The sequence below is a fragment of the Gallus gallus genome, chromosome 7, assembly GCF_016699485.2.
Source record: "Gallus gallus isolate bGalGal1 chromosome 7, bGalGal1.mat.broiler.GRCg7b, whole genome shotgun sequence".
Lineage (NCBI taxonomy): Eukaryota > Metazoa > Chordata > Aves > Galliformes > Phasianidae > Gallus > Gallus gallus.
In genome coordinates, this window is record NC_052538.1 from 33,315,965 (window position 1) to 33,340,782 (window position 24,818).

At 42.4% G+C, this 24,818-nt stretch overlaps 1 long non-coding RNA gene across 18 annotated transcripts in view; it reads left to right on the forward strand.

Moving 5' to 3' along the window:
• LOC107053852 overlaps positions 1 to 24,818 on the forward strand; it is a 195,570-nt gene that overhangs the window by 132,016 nt on the left and 38,736 nt on the right. For 17 of the 18 annotated variants that reach the window (XR_005861391.2, XR_006939940.1, XR_006939934.1 and 14 more), the window contains 8 exons: positions 603 to 796; positions 1,361 to 1,456; positions 6,588 to 6,716; positions 12,181 to 12,241; positions 13,430 to 13,660; positions 14,652 to 14,804; positions 19,089 to 19,649; positions 19,992 to 20,135. This is a non-coding gene — a long non-coding RNA (uncharacterized LOC107053852). Of the gene's footprint in view, positions 1 to 602; positions 797 to 1,360; positions 1,457 to 6,587; positions 6,717 to 8,576; positions 8,636 to 12,180; positions 12,242 to 13,429; positions 13,661 to 14,651; positions 14,805 to 19,088; positions 19,650 to 19,991; positions 20,136 to 24,818 lie in introns of all 18 variants that reach the window. The other variant, XR_006939932.1, reaches the window with a different exon arrangement.

Here is a 24,818-nt window from a genome sequence, read left to right on the forward strand (position 1 = left end):
ACTCTTGCCTGAATCTCCTAAAATTTATGGCACCACACCCATAGCATAATAAAATCTTTAGTGGTCCTTTGTCTTTTAGCTTGCCTTCTATTTTTTCTCAAGGGTGTTTTATGCTGGAAGATGCATACAAAAGTTGTCCAGATGTTATTTGTATCAGAGCAGGGATTTCAGGCCAGCTATCTGTGGTTGCAAATGTTTATTTTAATGGGTTATTGTGCAATCCTTGCTGTGTGGACCTCAGTGGCCTTATATGTACGTTCTCAGCGATGCCAGCACATTGTTTTGAGATATATTATGCTCATCCAATAGCACTGTTACTGGTCACTGGGGGAGTAAAAAATGTAACACCTGTAGGAGCGCAGGCCATGCTTTCGCCAAGGGGTGCGGGTGGGAGCAGGACACAGGGCCTGAGCTGAAACAGATTGCTGTGCTCCGTCCCCACCATCCATGCTGGGAGTTTATTTTACCATCAAAATAAGCAGAGGAGTGGGTTTATCGTACATAGCTAATAAAGCTAATAAAGTCTCAGTCCAATGTTTTCTTGATGCTGGAGTAAACTGCGTATCTCGTGACTAAAAACATGTTATGTGTGCACCAATTAGGGCGGCGAACTTCAGTTCATTAAAAGAAATTTCAGAGGTGAGCTTCGTGATGCTTTAAACAATCACTGGAGGAAAATATTGGAGCTTTCCACCAAGGCCGTGAGCCAAGCCAGGTTCCATCTGTGCACTCTCCTCTACTTGAGTGGTCACGTCCATGTGCCATTACTAAGGATGTATGGTGGAATCATGCCAAGGTGAGCTCTCCCACCAGCAGAAGGTTCCCACCAGATTATTTTCACTTAGAGGGTGTTGATGCACTAGAACAGGTTGCCCAAGGAGGCTGTGGATGCCCCATCCCCGGATGCATTCAAGGCCAGGCTGGATGTGGCTCTGGGCAGCCTGGTCTGGTGGTTGGTGACCCTGCACATAGCAGGGAGGTTGAAACTAGATGATCATTGTGGCCCTTTTCAACCCAGGCCATTCTATGATTCTGTGATTTCTGTCTTTCGTGGAGAAAGAATTTAAAGGTAAGCTTGCACCCTAGAGACCCTAACCTTTGAGACAAAAGGTTATATATTTTTGTATTTTTTTTATCACATATTTTACGTTTTTTAATGTATTAAGTCACATATTTTTAATTCACTTAATTAACATAGATAAGCTTGAACTATTCCAAGGTAGTTTGAACTCACATAATTTTGTAGGAATTTGTATAACTTACCATGCTGCCTCCAGCCCCCAGTGTTCTGAAATCATGCTTAAAATAATTAGATTTAAAAAATACAATTGGGATTGTTTTCTATCTTTTTATTTGTCAGCCTTCAACCTCACATTTTGAACTTCTCAATAAGAAAGACGGGGGGATGGTTTTAAAAAGCAAAAGTCCATGTTCTTAAGCATCATCCTCGCTCTTGGTAAGTATAAGCTCTTGGTGTTGTGCTTTAGTTAGACGTTACTGGTGTAATGGGTGCTTTCTGCAGCGCAGGCCCTGCTTGTAATTCTGCCCAATCCTGCAGTTGTTTTCACCACTTTTCAATTACACAAGGCCTTTCCATAAGGAAATTAGTCCAAATAGCTATCTTATCCTCAAATTGAAGGTATCGTGTCAGCCGTGAGTGGCATCAATCCCACCATGGAGATAGCTTAATTGGGAACCAGTGAAAGCAGTTAACAGATGGCCTTTTATAAATCTGGGGCTGGGATGGACACTAAATATTTGTGTTCATGAGATTATAGAGTTGGAGGAATGCGTGATGGGGCCTTTCTGACGAGACCCCACGCATCCTGCACGCGTGTGTGGGCCTGGTGCATCTCTTGCCGACTGTTCCCAAAACCAGAGGGTCAAATATTTAATTTTGGAGCCCCTCCATGATGGGGAAATACTGAGTGTAATACTGACCAAGTCCTTCCTGTAAAGTCTGGGGCCATTCATGCCGAGGAGTTCCAGGCCTTCTTTGTGGGATGAGAGGATGTCCCATGTCAATCCACCTGCAGGTCGCTGGGCATCGAACTCTGCAGCAGCACCTGGGAAAAGGCAAATCCCCACCTCAGGTCCTGGCAGCCAGCTCAGAAAGCCATCACTTCTCATTTACGTTCTGCAGAATGTAAATGTGTTTGTAAATTTGAAAGCAGCTGCTGAAGCTCAGCAGTAAACCGGTTTTGTTTTACAAAACCTTTGCTGTTTGGTTTGAAACTAGCGAAGTTTCGCATGTATCCAGCACTCCTCTTCACGTTTCAGGGAAGATTTTGTCTAGCTGCCTCTGTGACATATGGTAGTGCTTAGTGCGTGCTGTATGGCCTGGAGCCATACCACTGCAGCCTGTATGTGCTTCAGATCTCCCAGGCTCAGGGAATCAGGATGAGGCAGCTTGTGCAAGGGACCTCCTAGAAAACATTGGAGCACGCTGTGCGGTGGTGAGGATGAGGTGTTCCTCCTGCTGAGCCCTCTCCCTCAGTGCAGATAAGGTGCCTGGGAGCTCACCTAGCTTTGGTCTTCACAGGCTGCAAAATCGACCGCTCAGTGCACTGTGAATATAGTGCAGATTGTAGCCATGGGAAAGCAGCAAACAATCCCACTTCCTCAGGTAGCCCAGAGGAAGTGCTGGTGAGGAGGAGAGTAGTGACAGACTTATCCTTATCTTGTTTTTGGGGAAAATGTTCCTGTTACTACCACCCATTATATGGTGCAGCTAACCCTGCCCAGAAACCTGGCTCATTGGGGAGTGAAAGCAGGGCTGCAAACAGCCTAAATAAAGGATGTGGTCCTCATCATGAGCCTGAAACACTGCTCAGTGTCACACAGACTGCTTCCTAGGAAGACGAGGACCACAGTCCTCAGAAATTCCCCGTGTTCATGTCCGTGTGTCAGGGTGGAAGAGGAGGAAAGGAGCTCATGGTGAAGGAGAGGGCTGCGGGTCTGGCTTTGCAGCCTCCTCTTGGCGATGTTATTAATTTGTTCTGGGACCTTGGGAGACTCATTTAACCTCTCTTTGTCTCAGATTCAAACCTCTACAAGCAGTTATTATAACATTTGGCTGCATTATGGCATTGTTGAAAGGCTTAATTAAATTAAGTGTTCTGAGATCTTTGAATGAAAGGTGCTATCCAAGTGAAAGCCTGTTGATGATGATGACTCTAAATTACGAGGCCAAGTCCTTCACAACTTTTACACAGTCCTCGGTCAGACAGTGTTATTTTTAAACATTATTTCTTGAAACATTAAAAGGGTTTGGGGAGTGCCATGTGTTTAATCATGACATCTGACCCACAGCGGGAATGATTTGTTAATGGAGGATTTAAAGGAAAGAAACCAGCCACAGGTTGATCACATACAGGCAAACACATGTTAATAGCTTAAAATGTATATTTATTTTCTTTAAATAGTAATTCCAGAAGAAATATTCTCTTAAGTAGGAAATGAGAATGAATTTCGTGTTTGTAGGTGTCATGGCCAAAGGATGCATGACTTCTCCCTTCGTACCTGTGAGTAGATCACTGGAAGGACTGCATGCAAAGTCTGTTTAGGCTTTCACTAGTGAGTCTCTTACCAGCAACAAGGAGGTGAAATTCCTAACTACAAATATGTATTCCCTTTGCTACCTGTGCAAACACCTGTGCTTTGTTACTAAAGCTCTCCATTCTTCCATAAGCTTCTCTTCACCTGTTTCTTGAGCTCAGGGTTCCTTCTCCCAGCATCTAGATGCACTCATACTCAGCACTGTATTTCATTTGGCAAGCCTTCAGTCCTTCCTAGCCTTTCCCATTGACTTCCCTTTTCAGAATTGCTCTCTATTGCACAAAACCTACCTTATCAAAGTCACCAGAACCACCAGTGTAATGATATTATCAGTGTATTTTATAAGGGCTTCAATTTTTCATGTGTATTATGGGCATGGGATCACATCTAGTTTCTGGGTGTGGGCTCACTAAAGGTCTGCTTTACAGCCCACTGTATAGTAAGTAGAAGTCTTTCAATAGACAGGAAGGATGGTATTTTGGTTAAAGCCTTCAAGAGATCAGGATTCAGCTTCTAGTTCTGCATGCTTCCTGTGTGGTTTTGGGAAAGACACTTTGTGCCATAATTCCCCATCTGCAAACTAAAGATGATATTACATCCTGTTTCTCACCTTCTCCCTGCAAGCTCTGTAAAGCTGGGAAGGCTGTAAGCACTGGAGAGCAAATACTGTCATTTTATACACAGCACTTTCCACAATAGCTTTTCACTTGCAGCTGAAAACTAATGACTATTGTAGTGCTAATAATAAATAATAATCGTGAATAATACTTTTAGCCTTACATGCACTTAAGGTTGATTCTTCCAGACTTCCTGTAAGTTTATGCTGGGATGAGACTGAGCAAAGAATAAATCACACCAAACTCTTCTAAATAAGGTGGATTTCTTTTCTCTTATATTTCGTCACTGTTTACCGAGGGAGAATGAACAGTAGACTTAAGACCATCAGACTCATTCCACCTTTCTTATACTTAAACTAATTAGTCTCAGAGATGAAAAACACATTTCTCGGATTCCAGATAATCTTAAACAAAACACTTCATGCTGATTTTATTCTGCTTCTATCTGTGCGAAGATTAAACAAAACCCACAGTTGGTTTCATCTGCCAGACTTTAAGAAAAAAATCATGCCACAGGAAGAGAAGGGGGGCAAATAAATCCAAGGCAAGGTTTGCAGTGCCTGTAAGTTTGCTCATCCTTAGTTTATCTTCTGCAAATGAGCCTGTATAAAACAGTCCACCTACTGTTCTAGTTGCTACGACATAATGCAGTTCCACTGAATGATCCTGTTAACCTAACCTTCAATTTGCTGGGATTTGAACTCTGAATTACAGCTTACTAACATAGTTTAACAGCTGGTACAAGGGCTTCTTTTGAATTTTTAATCACATGAATTAAAGATTGCTGGAGATGCTTTTCAGACCTCCACTAGCAGTGATCCAATGTACAGACAGACAAGTATAGGTAGCCCCTGGTGGATTAAGAGCACAAAGGTACTATGGCTGTGTAGCAGCGCTGCACTCTTTACTTCCCAAATTAGGAATACGAAGGCAAATTATTCATCCAAGGATAAATTCACATTATGGCTCCGACTGGACCCTGAGCTCCATTTTAAAATCCCTCTTTTTTTTTTTTTTTTTTTTTTTTTTCTCCCTGCATTTTTTACAAGCTCAGAGTGCAGGTTTTGAAGGCTTTTGAAGATTTTGCTTGATTTAACAAAACGTTCCTTTGGTTCTGTATATAAAGGGAACGCACACACACACACACACACGGGAGAGAAAGAAATATATATAGACTGATTGCAACTGATATCTGGAATGCAATGAAAACAAACATGACTGTCTGCGAATGTTTCGTGGTGGATGTAATCATTTGTTGCCGTCACACAGCGTGCGGAATGCCTGTGTTTGGATTCTGCACACTTTGTGTCTCCCGTTATTTATGCCAAGAAAAGTTTTCTTAGTGAGGATATTTCTCAGGGAAGAGAGAGAAAAAAAGAAAGAAAAGAAAAAAAAAGGCAAAAATGTAGTTAAACTGGAAGCATCTCTATCCTAACATGCCAGCTGATGAGTGCTGTGAGAACTGCCTCCTAAGTTCACAGCCTTGCAAGCATGGAGATCAGCATCATAACATCCATGGAGTTGTTTAAACAGAGTAAGCGGGGGGAGAGGGGGACGGACGGACGGAATTAAATTAGGGCAGCAGGAGCAAGAGAGCATGTTGCTTCTTAATTATGCTGTGTTCTCTCTCCAATGGATTGGCCTCCCCACTTGCTCTAAGTAAAGCAACTGGCATGTGGCATCCTCTGCAGCTTGAGGAGCAGTGGCAAGCGTACAGCTGTTCGTGCTGACACACAGGTGTTGGGTTTTCAGATCTGTTAGCTAGACAGATTTTTAAGGGTGTACAGGGGAATCGTCTGCAGTTGTTGCACAGAAAGTGAGTTTTCAAAGGGATAGAGGAGTTAATCAATATGGAAATCCTACTCTGCAGATGGGGAGCATGGATCAGAACCACTCTGCTTGCTCAGGATCACTGTGATAACCCTTCTGTGCCCTTCTTGCGAAGGGTGAGCTGGTGCCAGGACTAGGCCATGATGGCTGAGAGTGGATGAGCCCCATCCCTATCCTCTGTAGTGACACAAGCCCTTGAGGAAGCTGAGTCTCCAGAGAGCTGGTGCTGAAGCTATGGTGCATTTTGTGAGGTCCTAGGGAAAATCTCAGAGCTTTGGCATCATTCTGGGCCTGTATGGACAGTATTTGCACTCAGAGCTCCATGTTAGGTGTATGCAGCAAAGTGGTGATACTGTGCACGGTTTGGGATGGGTGTGTTGAAATGAGCACTGGGAATACCAGCTTGAATTGAATTCCCACTATTGATAGCCAAGTGATTTACCCCTTTTCTTTCAGAAGGCTCTTAATGCAACCATGCCTCAGTTTCCCCTACTAATGAGTTTGATTTCATCAAATGATAAATATAAAAATACGGATCAGGGTGCTGTATTTATAATTACTAATATCTTACATGCCTTATAGGTATTACTGGCAACGGCTGCCCAGGAATCACTGTCCCTGGAGGTATTCCAGAACCACAGAGATGTGACACTGAGGGACACAGTGAGTGGACATGGTGGGAGTGGACTGCGGTTGGACTTGATCCTAGAGGTATTTTCCAATCTTAATGATTTTGTGGTTTTTAATATTATATGAAGAGCCCACAACTGAAGCAAAGGTGTCAAAAGAGAAGTGGGACTTCAGCATGGGAGGTTTAAATGGGCTGCAGCAGTCCTGCTAGGTCACCCAGGGCTCCTAGTGTTTATCTGAGGGCTACCAATGGACCCATTCTCCTCCCACATCCATTGAACTGAGGTGCTTTGTAGACTCAGAAGGATTTCCTGGAATGTTGTTCCAGAAAAAAAATGAGGAAAAAAAAAAAGGATGAAAAATGCTAAAGCATCCTATTTGGTCATTTTGGACATAATTTCACCTTGCAAGAAGTAACTTTATTCTGTGCATTCTGGGACCGAGAGGGTTCCAGTGCTACCTCCATTGTGAGCACCAGCCTCTCCAGGTCATATCTTTGTGGTATTGACTGAGCATCACCCTGATGGGCAGCACCAGCAGAGCTGCAGGAGCAGAATGACCAGTGCTAATGCTCCCCTGTAACTCACAGTTGAGTGATGAAACCCAAGAATGCGGAGCAGCTGGGAATGGGTCTTGGAGTGCTGATAGTGGGCAAGCTGGGGAGTATCACATTTCTCCCATGGGAATAGGCCTTTTTCCTCCTAGAGTTAAGTCTTTTGTTTTGTTTTCCTTTTTTTTTTCATTCTACTCTTAGTTTCATTCCTTTCCTCGTAGCTGACAATGGGAAATAAATCAAATCCATCACTTTGTGCTCACAGTTTCCCAGGGAGGAGGAGAGGAGGAACACCTCAGCCCCCTGACTCCCAGACTTGCTCACTGATCTCGAAAGCGATGCACTCTCATGCTATGGCACACACACACAACCCAGCACTACTACATGCTTCCCAGGGTCTGGATATTGCCATCCATCACAGCAGCTCTGGTTCCAGTTCTTGCTAACGTCTGAATTTCCTGCTGGCTCAATGAACGGCTTTCAGCTTGTGGTACATTATATAGCTACTGGGTGAATGGGACTGAGCGTTCCCGTTTGGCTCTGAGCACTGTGTTCACCTGAGCTTGCTGGCAGGATGAATAGTTCACCGCAGTTCTAGTGCTAACCCCCTTTGTGAACTAGCAGTGAGCCATGTACCTTATTACAAAGGCCGACAGCTCCCTGGAAACTTAAATCCACTCTTTCTCCTCTCCCTACCATAGGGAGCTATAAAATAAAAGGTCTTGGTTGGTAGGCATGTAGTATAACAAAAAAACCTCTGTTGTGGCAGGATCCAGACTCCCAAGTAACAATAAGGATTATGCTCTCACATCGAAAATGCAGTTGCTAGTTTTAACTGTGGTACTTTATTATGGATTCCTACAGTGTACATTTATGTCAGAGGCTTGGATGTTTAACTTGAGTCAAGTCTGGACAGAAAAGAGAGCTCAGCGTCTTCTTATTTTCAATATGGAGGGAAAAGATGCAACTTGTTACACTGGTTTGATGCAACCTTCCCCCATACCACTTCTCAGAGAGCTTTAAATAGCCCGACACTGGCACTGGGTAGGAGCTGGCAGAAGAATGGATTTTTTTCATCTGATGGCTCGCCAGGGTTGTTTTCAAGAAGGAGAAGTAGAAGAAGAAGGAAAAAAAAAAAAAAAAAAAAAAAACTTTTACATGCCAGTCATTCATTGCCTGCCAGTTCCCATGGTTCTCCTATGGATGGTAGCCACATAACTATTCAAAGTACAGTAAACACTGAGGAAAGTGAAAAGAAACTTGTGAAGAAGAGAACAGCAAAGGGAAAGAAGCTGGATGTGGGATACTGGTAGTAGGAGTCACACGGGGATCCTTTTAGGAAGTACCATGGATGCTGACCTCATTTCCTGCGGCATTTTTTCCTGCAGCAGCTCCTTGGCTCTACTCAATGAGGGACTCAGTGCATGATGCAGCATCCTGGGAGAAGGTGAGCAAGGGGCAAGAAATGTTTTCCCAGTCTCGAGTATGAAGAAGAGGGGTGCCTGCTGCATATGTCCTTGAGATGCATGTATAGTCAGTTCATGGCTGGGATGAGTGGTCCCATGGGATTTGTTGCCATCATGCTGCTACCTACTTTTCTGCTCTTTCAGCCTTTAGAGAGCAATGAGTGGGTTTTGTTTTTGTTGTTTCTTTTTAAATTATTTATCATTTTCTGTTTCATAACTCAGAGAAGGAAGAGCAAACAGTGGAGATGGACTGTTAGAGTTTTCCTCCCACATACCTGGAGCACTGGTGTGAAATCCACGGTATTAGCTTTTACGTTAGCTGTAGATAGAGATGCTCCTGCAAGGCCGTTAGTTCAAGGGAGGTGTATTGCCTTCCCTGTGTGTGACGCATTTAGCCTCAGCAGGACGAGGGAGGTGGCGTACCAAAGTATGCTTGTTTCATTAAAAAAAAAAATGTATGGAGAGAGAATTGTTTCCCTGATATGTTTAAATAAAGGAAAACTGCTCAGAGGATCAAAAAAGTCTGTTCTTTGAGCAGTACAATGTGTTTTCCATATTGGTTCCCATTTAATGCTTACTTCAACAAAGATCTATTTTCTTTGACAAGTCAACTGAAATCCTGCAGATCTATTTGCTGTTTACGTTATGACCTATGCAAATAAAACCATCCCAGATTGGATCTGAGTGCTGCTTTTATCTCACTCAGAACTCCTGTATCCTGATTAAAAGATACAGTGAAGTCTTGCTTCCCTTAGACGGGCCTGGGACGACTCAGTTCTCTCTTGAGCTCCTTGTGCCCAAGGCTGGTGTTTCAGAAGGTGCCAGTTGCTTGCCATCACCGTATCTTTGGTATCTGGAGGGAAAATAAAAGTTTATTTTCAGGGTTTATAGGTGTTTCCAGCACACCTGCAAGAAATGTTGGAGAGGACAGATGTGAGATGGAAGTATTACAGGCTGAACACCTCTCAATCTCCTCCTCTGCTGTGGAAAGATAGGGAGTGTTGTGTATCAAGGAATGTCTGAGGGAAGTCAGCTGAATTCTGAAAGATCCCCTTTGAACCACAGCAATTCCAAAAAGAGAGATTGGAGGCAACGCAAGTGTTGTTTGGATGGCTACCAGCACTGCAAATCAAAGCCTGGGCTGGTAAGGGTAAAGAGTGATGACCAAGAGGAGCCCTACCTACCAAATCCATCCTAAGATCTCTGGGACTATTTCCCCCATCTCAAGCTTTCCAGTCGTGTAAAAACTCCTGTCTTCTTCCACACTGATTTCAAGGAATGATGCAGCCTTGTCCCACTAATAATCATACTCAAGAGGCAGAAGATTTGAAATAGCTCTCTTTTGGGACTTTTTTTTTTTTTTTTTTTTTTTTTTTTTTTGATGATGATTTCTGCTCCAGCAAGTGAGGGAGCAAGAGGAATGTGCTCTGTGTGAGCATGTCCCCCGGTGACTCCATGCCTGTGCAACGAGTTAGCCCCATTGTATGGAGCTGCCTTCACTCTCCTGATCTTTCACAGGGGAATTTGCAGCAGGGAATGCAGCTGAAGAAAATTTCCTATCCTACAAAAGTAAGCGCAGCACATGTCTAAAGGGACAGCCTTGGTCTATACGATGCACATTCGAAAAAGAAAGGAAACAACAAACTAAAGGTTGTGTATGCTGAGAAAAGAGATGCCTGGTCATTTGGGACCAAGTTCTGATTTTGTTCCTGAACTGATGAATAATTCAGGGGGCCAAACTGATATCCAAGCAGCATGGCGTGGGTGTGGACCTCTCTCTTTGCAGAGCACCTACTGCGGATAAGTCATTGCACTGAATGACCAGTGCTATTCCAGGGACATGCAGTGCTGGGGAGAGACAGGAAATCTGCTTAAATACAGAAAAATGATGAGCTAGAGAAAGGTTATTTAAAGCTTAAAAGAATTTGGCAAATTGTCTGATGCTGTCATCCACTTCTCTTTCCTTCCCGTTCCCCGGTCACAGTTCTCTGCCATGTTAGCGTGTGCAGGAGAGGTGGCCCTGTCAAGCTTTCAAAAGGCAGCATACTGAAAAGGTCAGGGTAGTATAGTATGACAGAGCATGTAAGTCATTATCATTCTAATATTGCTTTTGTAATGAGAACAAGAGCGGAGCAAATTATTGTGAAATACCTTGTAAAACTTGGGGAAGAAAAATCATAGTTATATCACTGCCAAAGTAAACGATGAGTGGATTCTATGTGTGTCTTCATAAACATGCTCCTCTGTTGGAGGAGTCTGAAATAAAAAGATTTGTGGCAATTTCCATGGTAACTATTCATTTTTTCCCCCAACTGCATAAGGAAAACTCGCATTACTGCAAGGTTGGGAGGAAGTGAAGCTAACTAAAGAGCTCAGGGATTTTGTTTGATTTTTTGTTTGTTTTGTTTATCTGTTTGTTTGTTTTAAATTAAGATCTGTCAAAACTTTGGCACTTATTCCTGTCATCTGAGTAACATGAAGCCGAAAGTAATGTATTAGTGTTATATCTAGATCCATTTACCTCACACAGGTCCTGCATAGTATAATTGTATTGCTAACATCACAGGGTTGTTTATTTGGACCTTTTGCAAAAACTTGGGGAACTGAAAAGAAAATAATAACTCACATTCCCCTGTAGATCCCTAAGTATAAAACCATCACAAATTTGTGACATTCTTGGTTTTAGAGTGAAGTGGTGGAAGAGCATATAGAAAATATGGACCAGATTGGAGAAGCACCAGTCTGTTGGAGGGAAATCCCAGATGGCTTTGGGTACCTGGTTTGTGAGCAATCGCTGTGCTAACACAGAATCACAGAATGGCCCAGGTTGGAAGGGACCTCAAGAGTCATGAAGCTCCAACCCCCCTGCCACAGGCAGGGCCACCAACCTCCACATTTAATACTAGACCAGGCTGCCCAGGGCCCCATCCAATCTGGCCTTGAACACCTCCAGGGACAGGGCATTCACAACCTCTCTGGGCAGCTGTTCCAGCACAAGTCCTTCAGACCAACCATCAGCTCCCTGGTGGGTTGAACCCAACCAGACCACGAGGATTCACTGCAACTCATGGTAACTAACAGAGACTTGAGTCTGCTTATGCCCTACTGCTGTGTACTGTTTAATGTTGCTTCATGTTGCTTCTCTGTATTCTCATTAATATATGCATTTTATCTTACTCTGACAAACTGCAGCCTTTTATACACTCGGAGATTTAAATAAAGTAGATTATGGGTTGATTTATGTAAACCATTGAAAACTCCACTTGAATAGGTTTACAAGCTGTCTTTTGTCAGTTTAGCTTTCTTTGATATCTGAGATTGCAAATTAAAATATGAAATGAAACGAAAGTTACACCAAATCTGCAACATGTCATTTATAACAAGGAAGCTGGCATTTCCGAGGAGTGAACTGTACATGCCGTAGGGCTTTGATCTTTAGGTCGAAGAAGCTGCAGGCAGAAAGCACATGGTTTTTCAAAAATAAGTTTTATTCAAAAGAAACCACCTGTTTTGTGTTCTGGCTTAGGTACCTCTGAGAGACAAAGGTCAGGAAATGGGCTCCTTGCCAGGCCACGGCCACGATCCAGGTAAGATAATAGCGTTATACGGTAACATCATTATTTGTGGAGCATTATGTCAGTGGGATATGTTTTGGTCATTATTTGGTGTTTATGGTGTATCATATGGGTCCTGCACACATTTATTTAAGACATAAATGCTTGTGAATCCTCGGCTGGTGAATGATATGCTTTGCCCTTGGCATACACTCTTGTTACACAAAGAGATTGTCCTGTAGCGCACAAGAAACTCTGCTCTCAAGGCCTATTTGGTTTTAGCTGAGTTTGCAAAAGAATAGAGAGCATGCAAGTATGGGCTCCTTGAATTTGGGAAGGGAGCTGGGGGTCCTGGGAATCCTGCGCTCACCCTCCACCTCAAAGCATGGGCAACTGAATCTCTTTACCGTTTAATTTCTACAAGTGTTCCAAATGGGAGAGCTGTCTAGATGATCCTTTAACTGAGCAATACCTTGCATAGCAAACGTAGATTCAAACATCCCTAAAAAAGCTGCTGTGGACCTAAACACACATGCAGATCTCCAGTTTGAATCCTGCTCTAAACTCATTTTTGAGTTAAAACTCTGTTTAACCTGTAGTTGCAGCTCACTGTTGAGCTCTTCTTGTCTATTTTTCCTTCAGTCTGGCTTAAAAAAACTGATGGCTTTCTTTCTTTCTTTCTTTTTTTTTTTTAAGTTGTCTATAAGATCTTCATGTCTTGATGGATTTGTGCTACACGTTCACCTCCCAGAGCTGAGGAAAGGTCACTGGCAGTTCACTCCCTCCTTAAAATTGGAGAGACTGAGTTGCTCTTTCGTACTAAAGTTACATATAGAAGCTGTGAGACATAAAAACAATATTATGCCAGCTTGTCAGAAATGTGCCAAGCAGCTGTCCCTCAGGTTCCCCTTGTATGTGTACGAGCATATATATGATGTTTTCAAAACTATAAAAGGTCTGAAACGCAAATAAAACAACTAATTGCGATTTACTCACCAAACAGAAGACGTGGCTTGTTTAAAAGAGTGTTTTATTTTCCTTTTTTCTCTCTATTTTTTTTCCCCCCATATTGGCAGGAATGTGGACTTTGTTTGTCAGCTTGTAGGCCTACCTATAACAGTCAAAAGGTGAAATGCCTGAATATTAAGCCATAATCCATCATTGTACACACACTAATTACTTTCTGTCCTCCCCTTCTCTTGTCACTGTGGTCCAAAGCAGGTTTTCTGAGACTGAGTACATTCATCTGAGCTGTTAGCTGCTACGCTCCACCGCATCCCTGTATGATCTGCCTAGGCTTGGTCCCCCAGAGGAAATTTCTGCATGCATACTGTATATGAACTTTAGATAAATAAATAAACACGAGAAACAGCTTCCAGATAATTGAAAGCGAGTGAAGGAGGGAGCAAAAAGAAAACAATTTCTCAGGGGAGAAGCAAGCTGAGGTGGCAGGTATGATTAAAATCCATATGATTTATGAGTAGGTGCGTCGCTAACATGACAACCCCTCAGTGTTTGTTTGGTTTGTTGCGTTTGACAATAAAGTTTCTTTTTCTACCCACTTCACCTTTTTTTTTCTGCTTTCCCCCCCTGCCCCTTCTCCTTTCTTCCTCTCTTTTTTCCCCCTCGTCTCCTTGCTGCAGGTTTTGCTCAGGAGTTGGCCACTCAGGAATTCCTAGTGCCTGACTGAGCAGTAATTTAGCAAGCTCTCTTGTGCTCTTTTCCTGTCAGCATTAACATGTCAATTCATTTTAATAGTCTGGGCATGCGCAGAGGGGATGCATTTTCTCAGTAGGTATCCCATGAGCCCACCCTGTGGTGCAGAAATGTGTTATAGCTTGTCTCAGGCCACAGAGACTTCAGCAGGTTTATTTTCATTATGGCCAAGTGTATTTGTAAAGACAAAGCATGAACAAGGAAAAAGAGTATATACAACAAGACTTTAAAATATTAAATGGGATCTACGTGTCTGATTGGTAATTTATCACCTATGCACAGAATAGGTTTTAAAACCCTTTTTTTGTTTGTTTGTTTGTTTTGCTTGATATTATTACGTGGCAGTGCTGCCACTTCCTCTGTTTTTTTTGGAAATTAAATGATATCATGCCACAGTGGGAGTTATCTATAATCATGATTTATAGTTGAATTGGCTCTTATATTAAACCAGAATTTCCTTGCCATCCTTCATGCTAAAGAACCTTCAGATGGATTTGTATCCAGTTTTTGGCCTCAAGTACCTAAAAGCAAGGACTGCCCAGTCCATGGGCCAATCCTTTGGTTACAGTACAACACTTCTACCTAAAAATACTTGAATCTTTATAGGCTTTAAAAGCTATGGGTAGAAATTGTAGATTTGTAAGAGGATAAAACAACAGCAACAACAAATAATAGAAAGCATGACACCTTATGTCATCTTAAGTGACATTATATGACATTTTTGCAGGTGCAGCCTAAATTCAGCCAAGGTATTTTGGTTGTTCACTACCTTCGCGTAATTAAATATTGAAGCACGCTGAGCTGTGGTATCAACATCCGTATGGTACAAATACCTTTTCAGCCCAGCTGGACTCAGCTGCATTATCTGTGACCTGAAAAGGTAAGGCAGCTATTTGTTTCTAAAGGATCCTCTTTATTTAAGGAAAATGTGCTCTCATGGTAGGTTCTGCTCTCCAGGGGTCCATGAAAGCTGGAATGTCCTTAAATTGTGTGGGAATGTGCCTGTGCTGGGACACAGTTACAGCTGAGTAGGTGGAGAATTATGTCAGGAATCTGAAGTTTGGCATGGGGATTCCCTCTCATTTGGACATAAAAGGAATGATCTTATTTCCTCCAAAAAGAAAGCTGTAAAGTACCTTGTCAAGAAACAGCAAAGGCTCCACTCAATGGTGGTCAGTCAGTGCATTTCCCAAAAGTGGCTGGCACAAAATTGTATGTCACAGCACTATAGAAAAGCCATGCAGGAACTAATAGTACAGGATGCTTAAAATTGGCCTCTTGTGAGCTGTTTGAATGGCAAAAAATACAGAGTTCAGATAAAGAAAATTCCAAGACTTACAACAACTACCACAAGTTAAAATTATATCAGTAAGGAAATATGAAAAACTCTTTACTTGGTGAAAGCCTATGGCATCATCAGTGGCATCACAGAAATGCCCTAGGTTGTGATGTAAATGTGTGTCCAAACCACCTGCAGCCAGGGAACATAGGCCCTATGGCACTGTGGAGGGTCTCAAACACTCTGTGTTTGTGGCTCCAAGAGGTCCATCTCCAGGTGTATTAAGGAATTTGGATAACAGCGATACATAGATGGGGGCTGGTTGTTGTTGATGCTTAGGGGTAAAAATATGGAGAGTTTAAAGCTTATGTGTGACACCTGAGTCCCTGTCCCTCAGAGTCCCATAACTGAAAAAAAGAAGTGATGTGGTCTTTTACCTTGTAGGATAAAATATAGATAGGTACAGAGAGAGTCAACAAGTCAGCATAAGGTCTGTGCTGGCATATATTTAGTGAAACATTAAAACCATCTGAGCACATTTTCTTGTATGTTTTCTAGGGCACAATGTATATGAAGTGAGGTTGTCTATGCGTGTATGCAGTTATGCCATCCACAAATTGAACTCAATGGCCAAATTCTGGCCAGGTTTGACTGATGGTCAGAAGACACAAGTATTTTCAGTAAATAATAAATCAGGTAGAGAAGAGAATTCTGAACTGACGTGCTTACAGAGCAGCATTGTGAGCTTTTTCTTCTCATCATGTACCTGAGAGCCTACTTCTGGAAGCAGGAGGAAAGAGAGGGAAGAGAGTTGATTTCTCTTGAGAATTGCCCAACGGAAATTAAATTCAGGTTTCTGTTTGGCTTTTCTGAAGTCTAGTAAGTTAAGAAGCCAAACTTTGCTCTGTGTGGGAGTTTCCTACAAATTGGAGTGCAGGGAAGGATTCATAGCCAGCTCTAGATAAGAGTGATAAGCAGAGGATTAGGTTTGAGAGCTAATTCCTGTGTGCTGTCTTTTCCCCAGAGAGACTAAGGGTTCATGCAAGAGGTGCCTCCATCTGTGCCAGACTTTGCAAACACACATTTTCATCCAACAAGTTTGGCTGCCAAGTTGCTCTACCTTAAGTCTCTTGCAAGTAGGTTCTGAACTGGAACTCATGTTGGCTTCTGGCAAAAACAGGAATGAAGATGTAAGGCGTGTAATGATTTGGCTCCTGAGAGAAAAGGTGTGTGTGTGAGGAGAACATTTTTCAGCCACACGACAATTTCACCATGTGGGAAAAATGTCTGCTTAACTTTAAAGAGCAACTTGCAAAATCTCACAGTGTGTGAGGAAGATTGGTCATAGCAAAAAAGCTACAGGGGAAGTGAACAGAGAAAGTCTGAGGCTTTAGGAGAAAATGACAGGCATAGCAAGGGAGCTGTTTAAAGGGAGGGGTGCAGGGGCAGATATGAACCTCTACATTTCCCCACCTGCAAAAAGAGGCTGAAAGCTGCAGTGGAATCTCACTGCCCATGCAAGCATCATTTCCCATGCACTGCAGAGCCAAGTGAGGAGAAAAGTAATTGCCTTGGATGGGAGGCACGATATGACATGAAATACAAGCACATCTTTCGTAGAATTTGTAAGCCATAAAAGTATTTTAATAACATCTGGTGCAGGGGCGTGTTGAAGCTTAATTAATTAATCCTTGCAAAGGACTTGGAAATTCTGGGATCAAAGGTGTTGCATTAGTGCAAAATGCCATTATTATACCTATAAACGTGTGCTTGTTAACTTAAATGCTATTTATTTATTGCCGCTATATACTTGTACGGCAGTATATATCAAGTATATTACAAACATTTTAAAAGTACACTTTTTCATTGCATAAAGCTGTCCCTGTTCAGGTGCTGCTGCTAATGCCAAGCAGGAGCCCCTAATTGACTCCAAGAAAGCCTCTGTCTCTGGGGTATGTGTGTGTGGTGTATCCCACTCTGTGATATTACTATGGATGCTGCACAAGAGGCAAAGATTATGCCCATAGCTATGACTGAAGGCTGAAAAATGCACATCAAGGTTTGTAGGGTAGGGTAGGTGGGTCTGCTCAGTGTGTGTTTGGACTGGATGGATGGAATTGAGGTCTGCCATCTGCCTGCAGTCTTATTTTTGGTGCTTGTTTGTGTATTCGTTGCTTTGTAGCCGGTTATAAATAATAGAAATCCTAAGCAGTGCTCTGTTCCCACTAATTCAGAATTTAGTGTCGTAGGTTGTTTACAAATCAAAGGAGCAAAGCACATGCATCCTCAGCAGTCAGTTAGAATGCAGCATCTTTTTCTTTTCCTTGTAACGGAGCATACAGTGAAATTATCTTTGCTCTAAGGCTTATTTTAGCTTTTGTTCCATGCTTGGCATTGTGTCTTCCTGTAGTTAACTTGGGATCTTCACCTGGCTTACAGAGGGAAAAGGAAGTTTAGAAGTGTATTCTGCACCATTATTTAGGCTAAATTTGTAAACCCTCTGCTTCTGACGACAGCGTCTTTGTAGATCTTTTTAAATATGGATGAAATATGAGTTTTTCTTTCAAGGTACAAAATGTCATTAAGGGCTCAGGTGGTTAAAATCAACATGAAAAATACATGCTGCATTTTCCCTCCTTAAATGCAATAATGTAATCAGATTTCAAGTCATCTTACCTACCTCACTTACAGCTTTATGGAGATTAATTAGTTTTTAGCCCCCAGTCACATGATCTTTTCTGACTGCCATTTAGCTACATTTGCTATCTGACTTGAACCTGTAAGCTGTCTCCTGCCCCAGAGGACAGATTAAATTTTACTATTGGTTGCCTCCTTCCTTTGATTTAAAGGTAGATAGTTAGATTCTTAGTTCAATTATTCTTTGTTGTTAATTAGCCGTGCACTGCCATCATTTCTTTGGAAAAAGAGGAGAAGAAAAATGGCTCAAAAGTGGAAGACAACTTCTTTCCAGGGGCCGAGCTAAATAGGGTTGTCCTGATCAGGTGGAGAGCCATAACAGAGCTTTTAATCCACATCTCTATCACCTCCGGCTGCTTTGTGTTTGCTGGGCTTTTATGGCTGCCGATCAATACGGTTACCTTTCAGTTCAGCAAAGCACATGGGTCAGGCAGGAGGGGAGGGAGTATTTCTGCATCTCTAACTCACAGAGGTGTGAGCTGGTGCATGCCCATCCACATCTCTGGCACTCCGCCTTTGTTTTCCTAATTTTCTCTTTAAATTAACTTAAGCACTTACTCTATAGCATGATTTTCTGTAAAGAAAATGCTTTATTCCTTGTTGAGAATGATTTCTAAGGCCATTTAATATCTAAGTAAATTCCATTCTCTTCTCCTAAATGTATTAGGTGCAATAAATGTACAGTGGATAAAGGAGTGTGTAGACAAAATCCTGCCCTTAAGTCTGGGTATCCTGTTTATGTCATTGCAATACTCCTTTCTCAAGAAAGAAGAGCACATTTTGGCCCATACTGTGAAAAGACAAGAAGTAGATAAGCTCCAGGGCAAAAAAAGGGAGAGGTGATTTTTTTCCCCCTTTTCTGCTTGTGATTAAAAACAAAGCAAATTATAAAGGGATTTGACTAGTATTGTTGTTCAGGATGGTGCACTACTGGGCTCCTCAGGAGTATATAACAAAAGATCAAAGGGTTCCTGTCTCCACACAACTAAATCAGCTCTAGGACTAGGAGCACTGGTGGCCCCATTTTTCCTTAGGTGAGAGCTGGGAGTGAGTTAAGCTAATGAAATTGTTATCTATTACACATTAGAAATGTATCAGAGCCAAAGCCATTGAGGCATTTATATGGACGTTACATGGGGATGCCTGTTTGCCATTTGTTTCCTAAATTTGCTACGATTTGCTCTGCAGCACACGCTCACCTTGGTTAAATGGGGCTCGACTCAGCAATATTCAGCAGAGCTGCGGCGGTTCCTGGCTCTGGCCACCAAGGCTCCACAGGATTTTCACTGCTCAGGTGTTGCAAAGCCTAATCCTTATTCAGGAACCAAAACGCTCCCCTCTCCTTGCCTGCGGTGCTTGGATGCCTGCCTTTGGCAGTAGCCCCAGACTCCTGCAGAAGATGAAGACATCCCTCCATGCCTATAGATGGAAAAGCGCCAACATGGATGCCATCAGAAGGACGCAGCTGAGCATATGCTGAGAAAATTGTGGCATCCATACTGTACATGGGGAAGGGCTGACTGAACACACCAGTTTGTTGAAGCTTATGGCCCTGAAAAGGAAACATAGGTTTCCTGTAAATGTCATTCAGGGATATGCTAACTGTTATTTCCTGGCACTGGATCATGATGCTTTCAACACATTCTGTTCCTCTACCTCTGCTGCTACCTCTGCTGCCTGCCTGCCTGGTTGTGCGCAGTGATAGCTCTCCTGTCTTCTCACCTTTCCTCCTCCCCGCGCCAGGCAAAGGTAAGAGAGACTTAGGCAAAGTGAAAAACTGACTTTGGGATGGAACATCGAGGAGGAAAAAAGAAATGAGAAGGGATGACTGGATGTTGCATGTCTTCCCAGAGTTGCCACCATCTCGGGGTGTGTTTGGGCTCCATTACTTTGACTCCATTATGAGTGAACCGGTCCCCTGGTGCCATTCTGCCATGGCATTTCATTTGTACTGATTGCTTTCAGCCTTAGTGCCTACGCTATGTCTCCTTCACTATATAGTCTTAAGAGGATTCCCTAAGTACCTTTTGCAGTACGAATTGTCTCTGGTTGTCTGCACTCCTCATCTCCCTCCCTTCCTCCATCCTTCAGGTATTCTGGTTGGGAGGGCCAATGTCAGCGAGCGAGATGACAGACGGAGAGATGAAATCTCAGCCCTGCACTCAGCCTGGCTGCTGCCTGTACCTGGGCCTTGCTGCACCATCCCTTGAACGCAAAGCAATTCAAGGAAAAGAGGTAAATTCCCAAAAACACACTAGTTTGGGCTGCTGAGGGCATTATTCCAAGCCAGGAGCAAAGACCCCCAATCTTTTGTTCCAGTGATAAAGGGGATACGTTATCTCTATTCCAGCTCCGAGCTGTATAATGCGTCAATGAAAAGCAAGTTTCTCTGTGTAGTGAATAAGGGCCATTGTTTCGGGGATAATGAGGCTCCACTCCCTTTTGGCTCCCTCTGAAAGCTCACAGCCCTGGTGAAGGAGCGGTGCTGCGGGTCCGCCAAGCCTCCCCTGAATGCAGCGGTGACAGGCGTGATTTTCACAGTTATCATTAAGTGGCATGTGAGTGGCTTTGTGTGCCATGTTATACTGTATCAAGGCACCATAAACAAGCTATTGGTATGGGACTGTCACCTCCTACCATCCGCCCTTTGCCATAATGGTATTGTGTTTGATTGATTAGATTTCTTCCCCCTCTCCACAAGTCAAGGCAAGAAAGAAAATAAAACTGGCATATAACTTTACCCATACAAATAAAAACAGAGGAAAAAAAAATAGTAGATTACAGTTGGGTACCAATAGGACAATTTATATTGCACAATTGAGATGAATAGGGCTTTTATTGACGTGATAGGGAACTCGAGATGGCACAGAACTAAGCAGGATCACATCAGGGCAGTCTGGAGAGCTTCTGCTTGAAGCTCCAGGTGAAAGCCAGGGAAGATGAAGCATATTGAAAATTTGCCATCTCTTTCTTCTTTGTCTGCCCAAGGATGAATCTGAGTCCTTTCATTCAGGGCTACCTGTGTTGGAGAAGCTCAGGCCTAATAGCTGACCTGTGACAGATGGTAATGAGAAACCAATTAGCGTTGTGATGGTGTGGTTACTTTCAGTGGTACTTTCAGTACTTTCAGAGATATTTTCATGCACAAAATAATCCTGTTTTCCAAGAGCAAACGATTTGCACTGGAAATAGAGAGCTCTGAGAGGCTGCAGCAGCAGGGACAAGTGCAATGTCTCTCATGGGGTAGTTGTATTCCAGAGCAGCCAAACAAAGGGAATACTGGAAATGCATGAAAAGGAGACAATCTCCAAGAAAGCAATAGTTGTACTGGTCTCTGTGCACCATGCTTATTCCCTGACCTACTGTGGAGCTTAGAAGTGATCAGTTTTGCGTTACTTTATCTGTTCTCCTACTTCTTTGCTCAGCATTTGTTTTGCAGTTCAGTCCCTTGGAGAGTGCCCTTTCTCCCGTTGTTGTGAATAAGAATAAATAGGAACAAATAGGCAAAAAGCCAAAGAATGCAAGATTTAAACTGAATGAATCTGCTTTACAACTGGCTCTGAGTGTGACCAGGTTTGCCTGGAGTGGAAACATCTCGAGGCAAATGGTGATGCTTAATGCAAGGAGATTCTTTACTGTACAGATGCTTATTCTAGCCATTTTTGGACGCAGAAAAGAGCGCAGCATACTCTGTGCCACGTGTGAGGAATGATTGCTTATGTGGGATGTACTATTATTTGATACCTGTTATTTACTAACGCAGTGGAGCTAAAGACCTAGGCACTACTGGACCCAGTTCACGAATATTTATTGCACCAAATCCAATCTATAATATAGTGTCAGCCTTGTACCAAAGCAGGAGACAGTAGTATTTATGATTATTAGTACAATATTGAATCATCCTGAACCAATTACTGGTCCAATTACTGTGTCATTATTATCTTCTGAATAGGGCTTGATTTGTCTGTGATAAATATGATGCAATTAAACTACCTTTTTACATAATAAAACACTGCAGGTGTTTATTCTTAAGGGTTTACGGATACCAACAACCAATAGATTTAATTAAAAAAATCCTTGAAATAAATGTGAATTTCATTAAATTGTTCTAGCACTGGTGAATATTTTAAGACTATCAAAAGATTCTCTCTCTATAATCTCTCTTAGAAGGCATGCTAAGTGGAGAAAAACAATGACTTCAGCTTTTAATATTTCAATAATTAATAACATTTCTTTAAAGAATGTATAATTGGTCTGTAGTAGTAGGACTAAAGAAACAAAAAAAGTTATGTGGGTCAAATTGCTATTACTGTTGTGTCAATGTGTGGGACTCTGGTTTAACAAGAAATTTTAGTAAATTCTGATTTCTGCTCAATAATTTCAAATTGAATCTCATATTTTTAGCACTACAGTCATAAATATTATGTTGACTTATGTCAACATATTATGTTGACTGATTTGGTACTAGCAGTGGGTACAGAAGAACTACAGCGAGCTGGTTTTATATTATGTGAAGACGAGGTCATTAACATGAAACCCTACCTGAAATTATTTTGTCTGGAGATAAATAGTTGGAGCTTTAGCTATAAGGTAGCTCAGGTCAATACAATGTAAATGTGTATTAAACAGCTAGGCTGTTTTATGCTGCCTTTTAGAAAGGGAAGTTCTCCTCCCGGCTTGGCAGCTGGACTGCCGTACTGCACAGGGTTCAGACATGTAATACCAGCATTGCCATTCCCTATCCTCTCTCCCATCCGTGGCTGTAGTCATTGCTGGCTCATCAATGCTGTGTGTTAAGTTGGATTTGTCTTTTCTTTTTTTCCAATTTGAATTGCAACAGCTTCCAATGTCAACAGAAGATCTGTAAGGGGATGCTTGGCGCTGGCAGGTCTTCGTTTCTTTAGTAGCACACCCATCTAGGTCAGGGCAGGTGGGATTGCATAACCCAACCTTGCACATAGGGTTGGAGAGGAACATAGCAAAGCTGCACATGGTGGACAGCTGTGAGCCCCCAAACCACATTCATGGTGGTGAAGGCCATGGAGCTTAAACACATTCACGGGCAGAGGATGTTTTGGTCAGGAGGTGCCATGGTTCTAGCTCCAGTCAATGGTTGGGCTGCAGCACAGGGCAGGATGAGTGCCCATGGGACATGTTACTGCACTGCAGCCCCACCGATCCCACCCATCCATCTTCCCCTTGGCATGGAACAGGCTGTATGACAAAATAAAGCTTCTGCACAAGGTTTATTAAGCAAGACAAGGTCAGGCTTTTAGTTGCAAGGCTGAAAACAAAAGGTTACAAGCAAAACAAATATAAACACAATTGCAGCCGAAGCTTAAACAACTGGATTCCTTTTCAGTTGTCTTGTCCAGTTTCTCAGATCCTGAAGACAGAGTGCAGCTGTTGGGATGTGAAGCATCCTAACTCCTGCCCTGAATCCCAATCCAACAGTCAGACGCAGGGCTGGTGGCTTGGCTTCTCTCCTCATCCCCTTCTCTCTTCTTGGAGCGTGTTTGCACTCTTTGGGTCTGCAACCAGAACAACAATTTAGTGGTGACCCCACAGCATGAACAGTGTGCCTCTTCTCTGGGATATTGGTGCAATCCCACTTTAATTCTTTAATCCCACCTCAGGGGTTGCCTTTCTTATCCATCCTTGCTCCCTAATTTCCAGGTCAGGAGTAAATACCTCCTATTGCATCACTCTTGCTGTGTACGTAAGACAGCCAAAGTTACTAGCACTGCATACTGCCATCCCTCATAGGGGTTTTGACACCAAAATTAGGAGAAGAGATGACATTAAACACCACTTTTGACTTGTTTGCAAGCTAAAATCAAGACTGATTAGGCCAGAAACTTCTGGAAGCACTTATATGGCCAGGTCATCTTCATGTGCAGTGCAAACCAGGGGTGTTGCATGCTCTTGGATGCTGGTGCTCTGATTTATATTAGTCACAGCCCTACACCAAAGCACAAATCAATAAACACTGAAACAGAACCACACTGAGTAGGAGAGCTAAAGTATGGAACAAAAAAGAATAGCACACCTCCCCCAAGAAATGGCAATCAAATGGAAGCGTTCTGAGTAAGTAACTCCAATAATTATTTCAAAGTAGCCAACAAAGTCGGGTTTCTACTGCAATCCCTTTGCCTTCAGGAGTGGGCCCTGGGTGGCATACGGCACGAGATGCTGAGGATTTGTTCCCTGGGATGCACGGTGTGCCAAGCAGCACCACGGTAGCATAGCAGGTCTAAAAGAAAGAGTATTAATGGATGGATAATTGCCCACCTTGTAAAAATTTACTGGGAACCTGATGCTTTTATCATTTGTCACAAACAACGCCACGGTGTAATAATGAAGGAAGTATCACTGGTGCTATAAAGAAGTGATGGTGCAAATTACACTTCACTTTTGAGGAACGATGTTAAGTAGTAGCAGGGAGTTCCCATTTTCTTTTTAATTGCCAAAATTTCAATAATTGTAGATTTGTATTCGCAGGGATCAACTGATAATTTGGAACACGTGCTGTCAATGCTTCACTTTCTCTATATTTGTAAATGAAAGAAATAAGTCCAATTTCACAGTGGTAAGATTAAAAAAAAAATCTCATTTTGTTTTCCTGTCTGTAGTGTTAAGAAAGGAAGTTCATTTCTTGCAGCATAAAGGGATATTAATGAATGCAAAGAGCATTCTCCATATTGCAGAATAAAATTTACTGTTCTAACCAAAGATATTTCATATAAATTAAGAGTTTGTTTAAAAAAATCGAAAATGGGAACTCAATTCCAGACAACGCTTAATTTAAACTAAGTGTTAAAATAAAAGCAATAACACTGTGAATAAATTAATGAACTACAATTAAATATATTTACAATAAGTGGTTTGGTTGGAAACACCTATTCCCTGCACTGATAA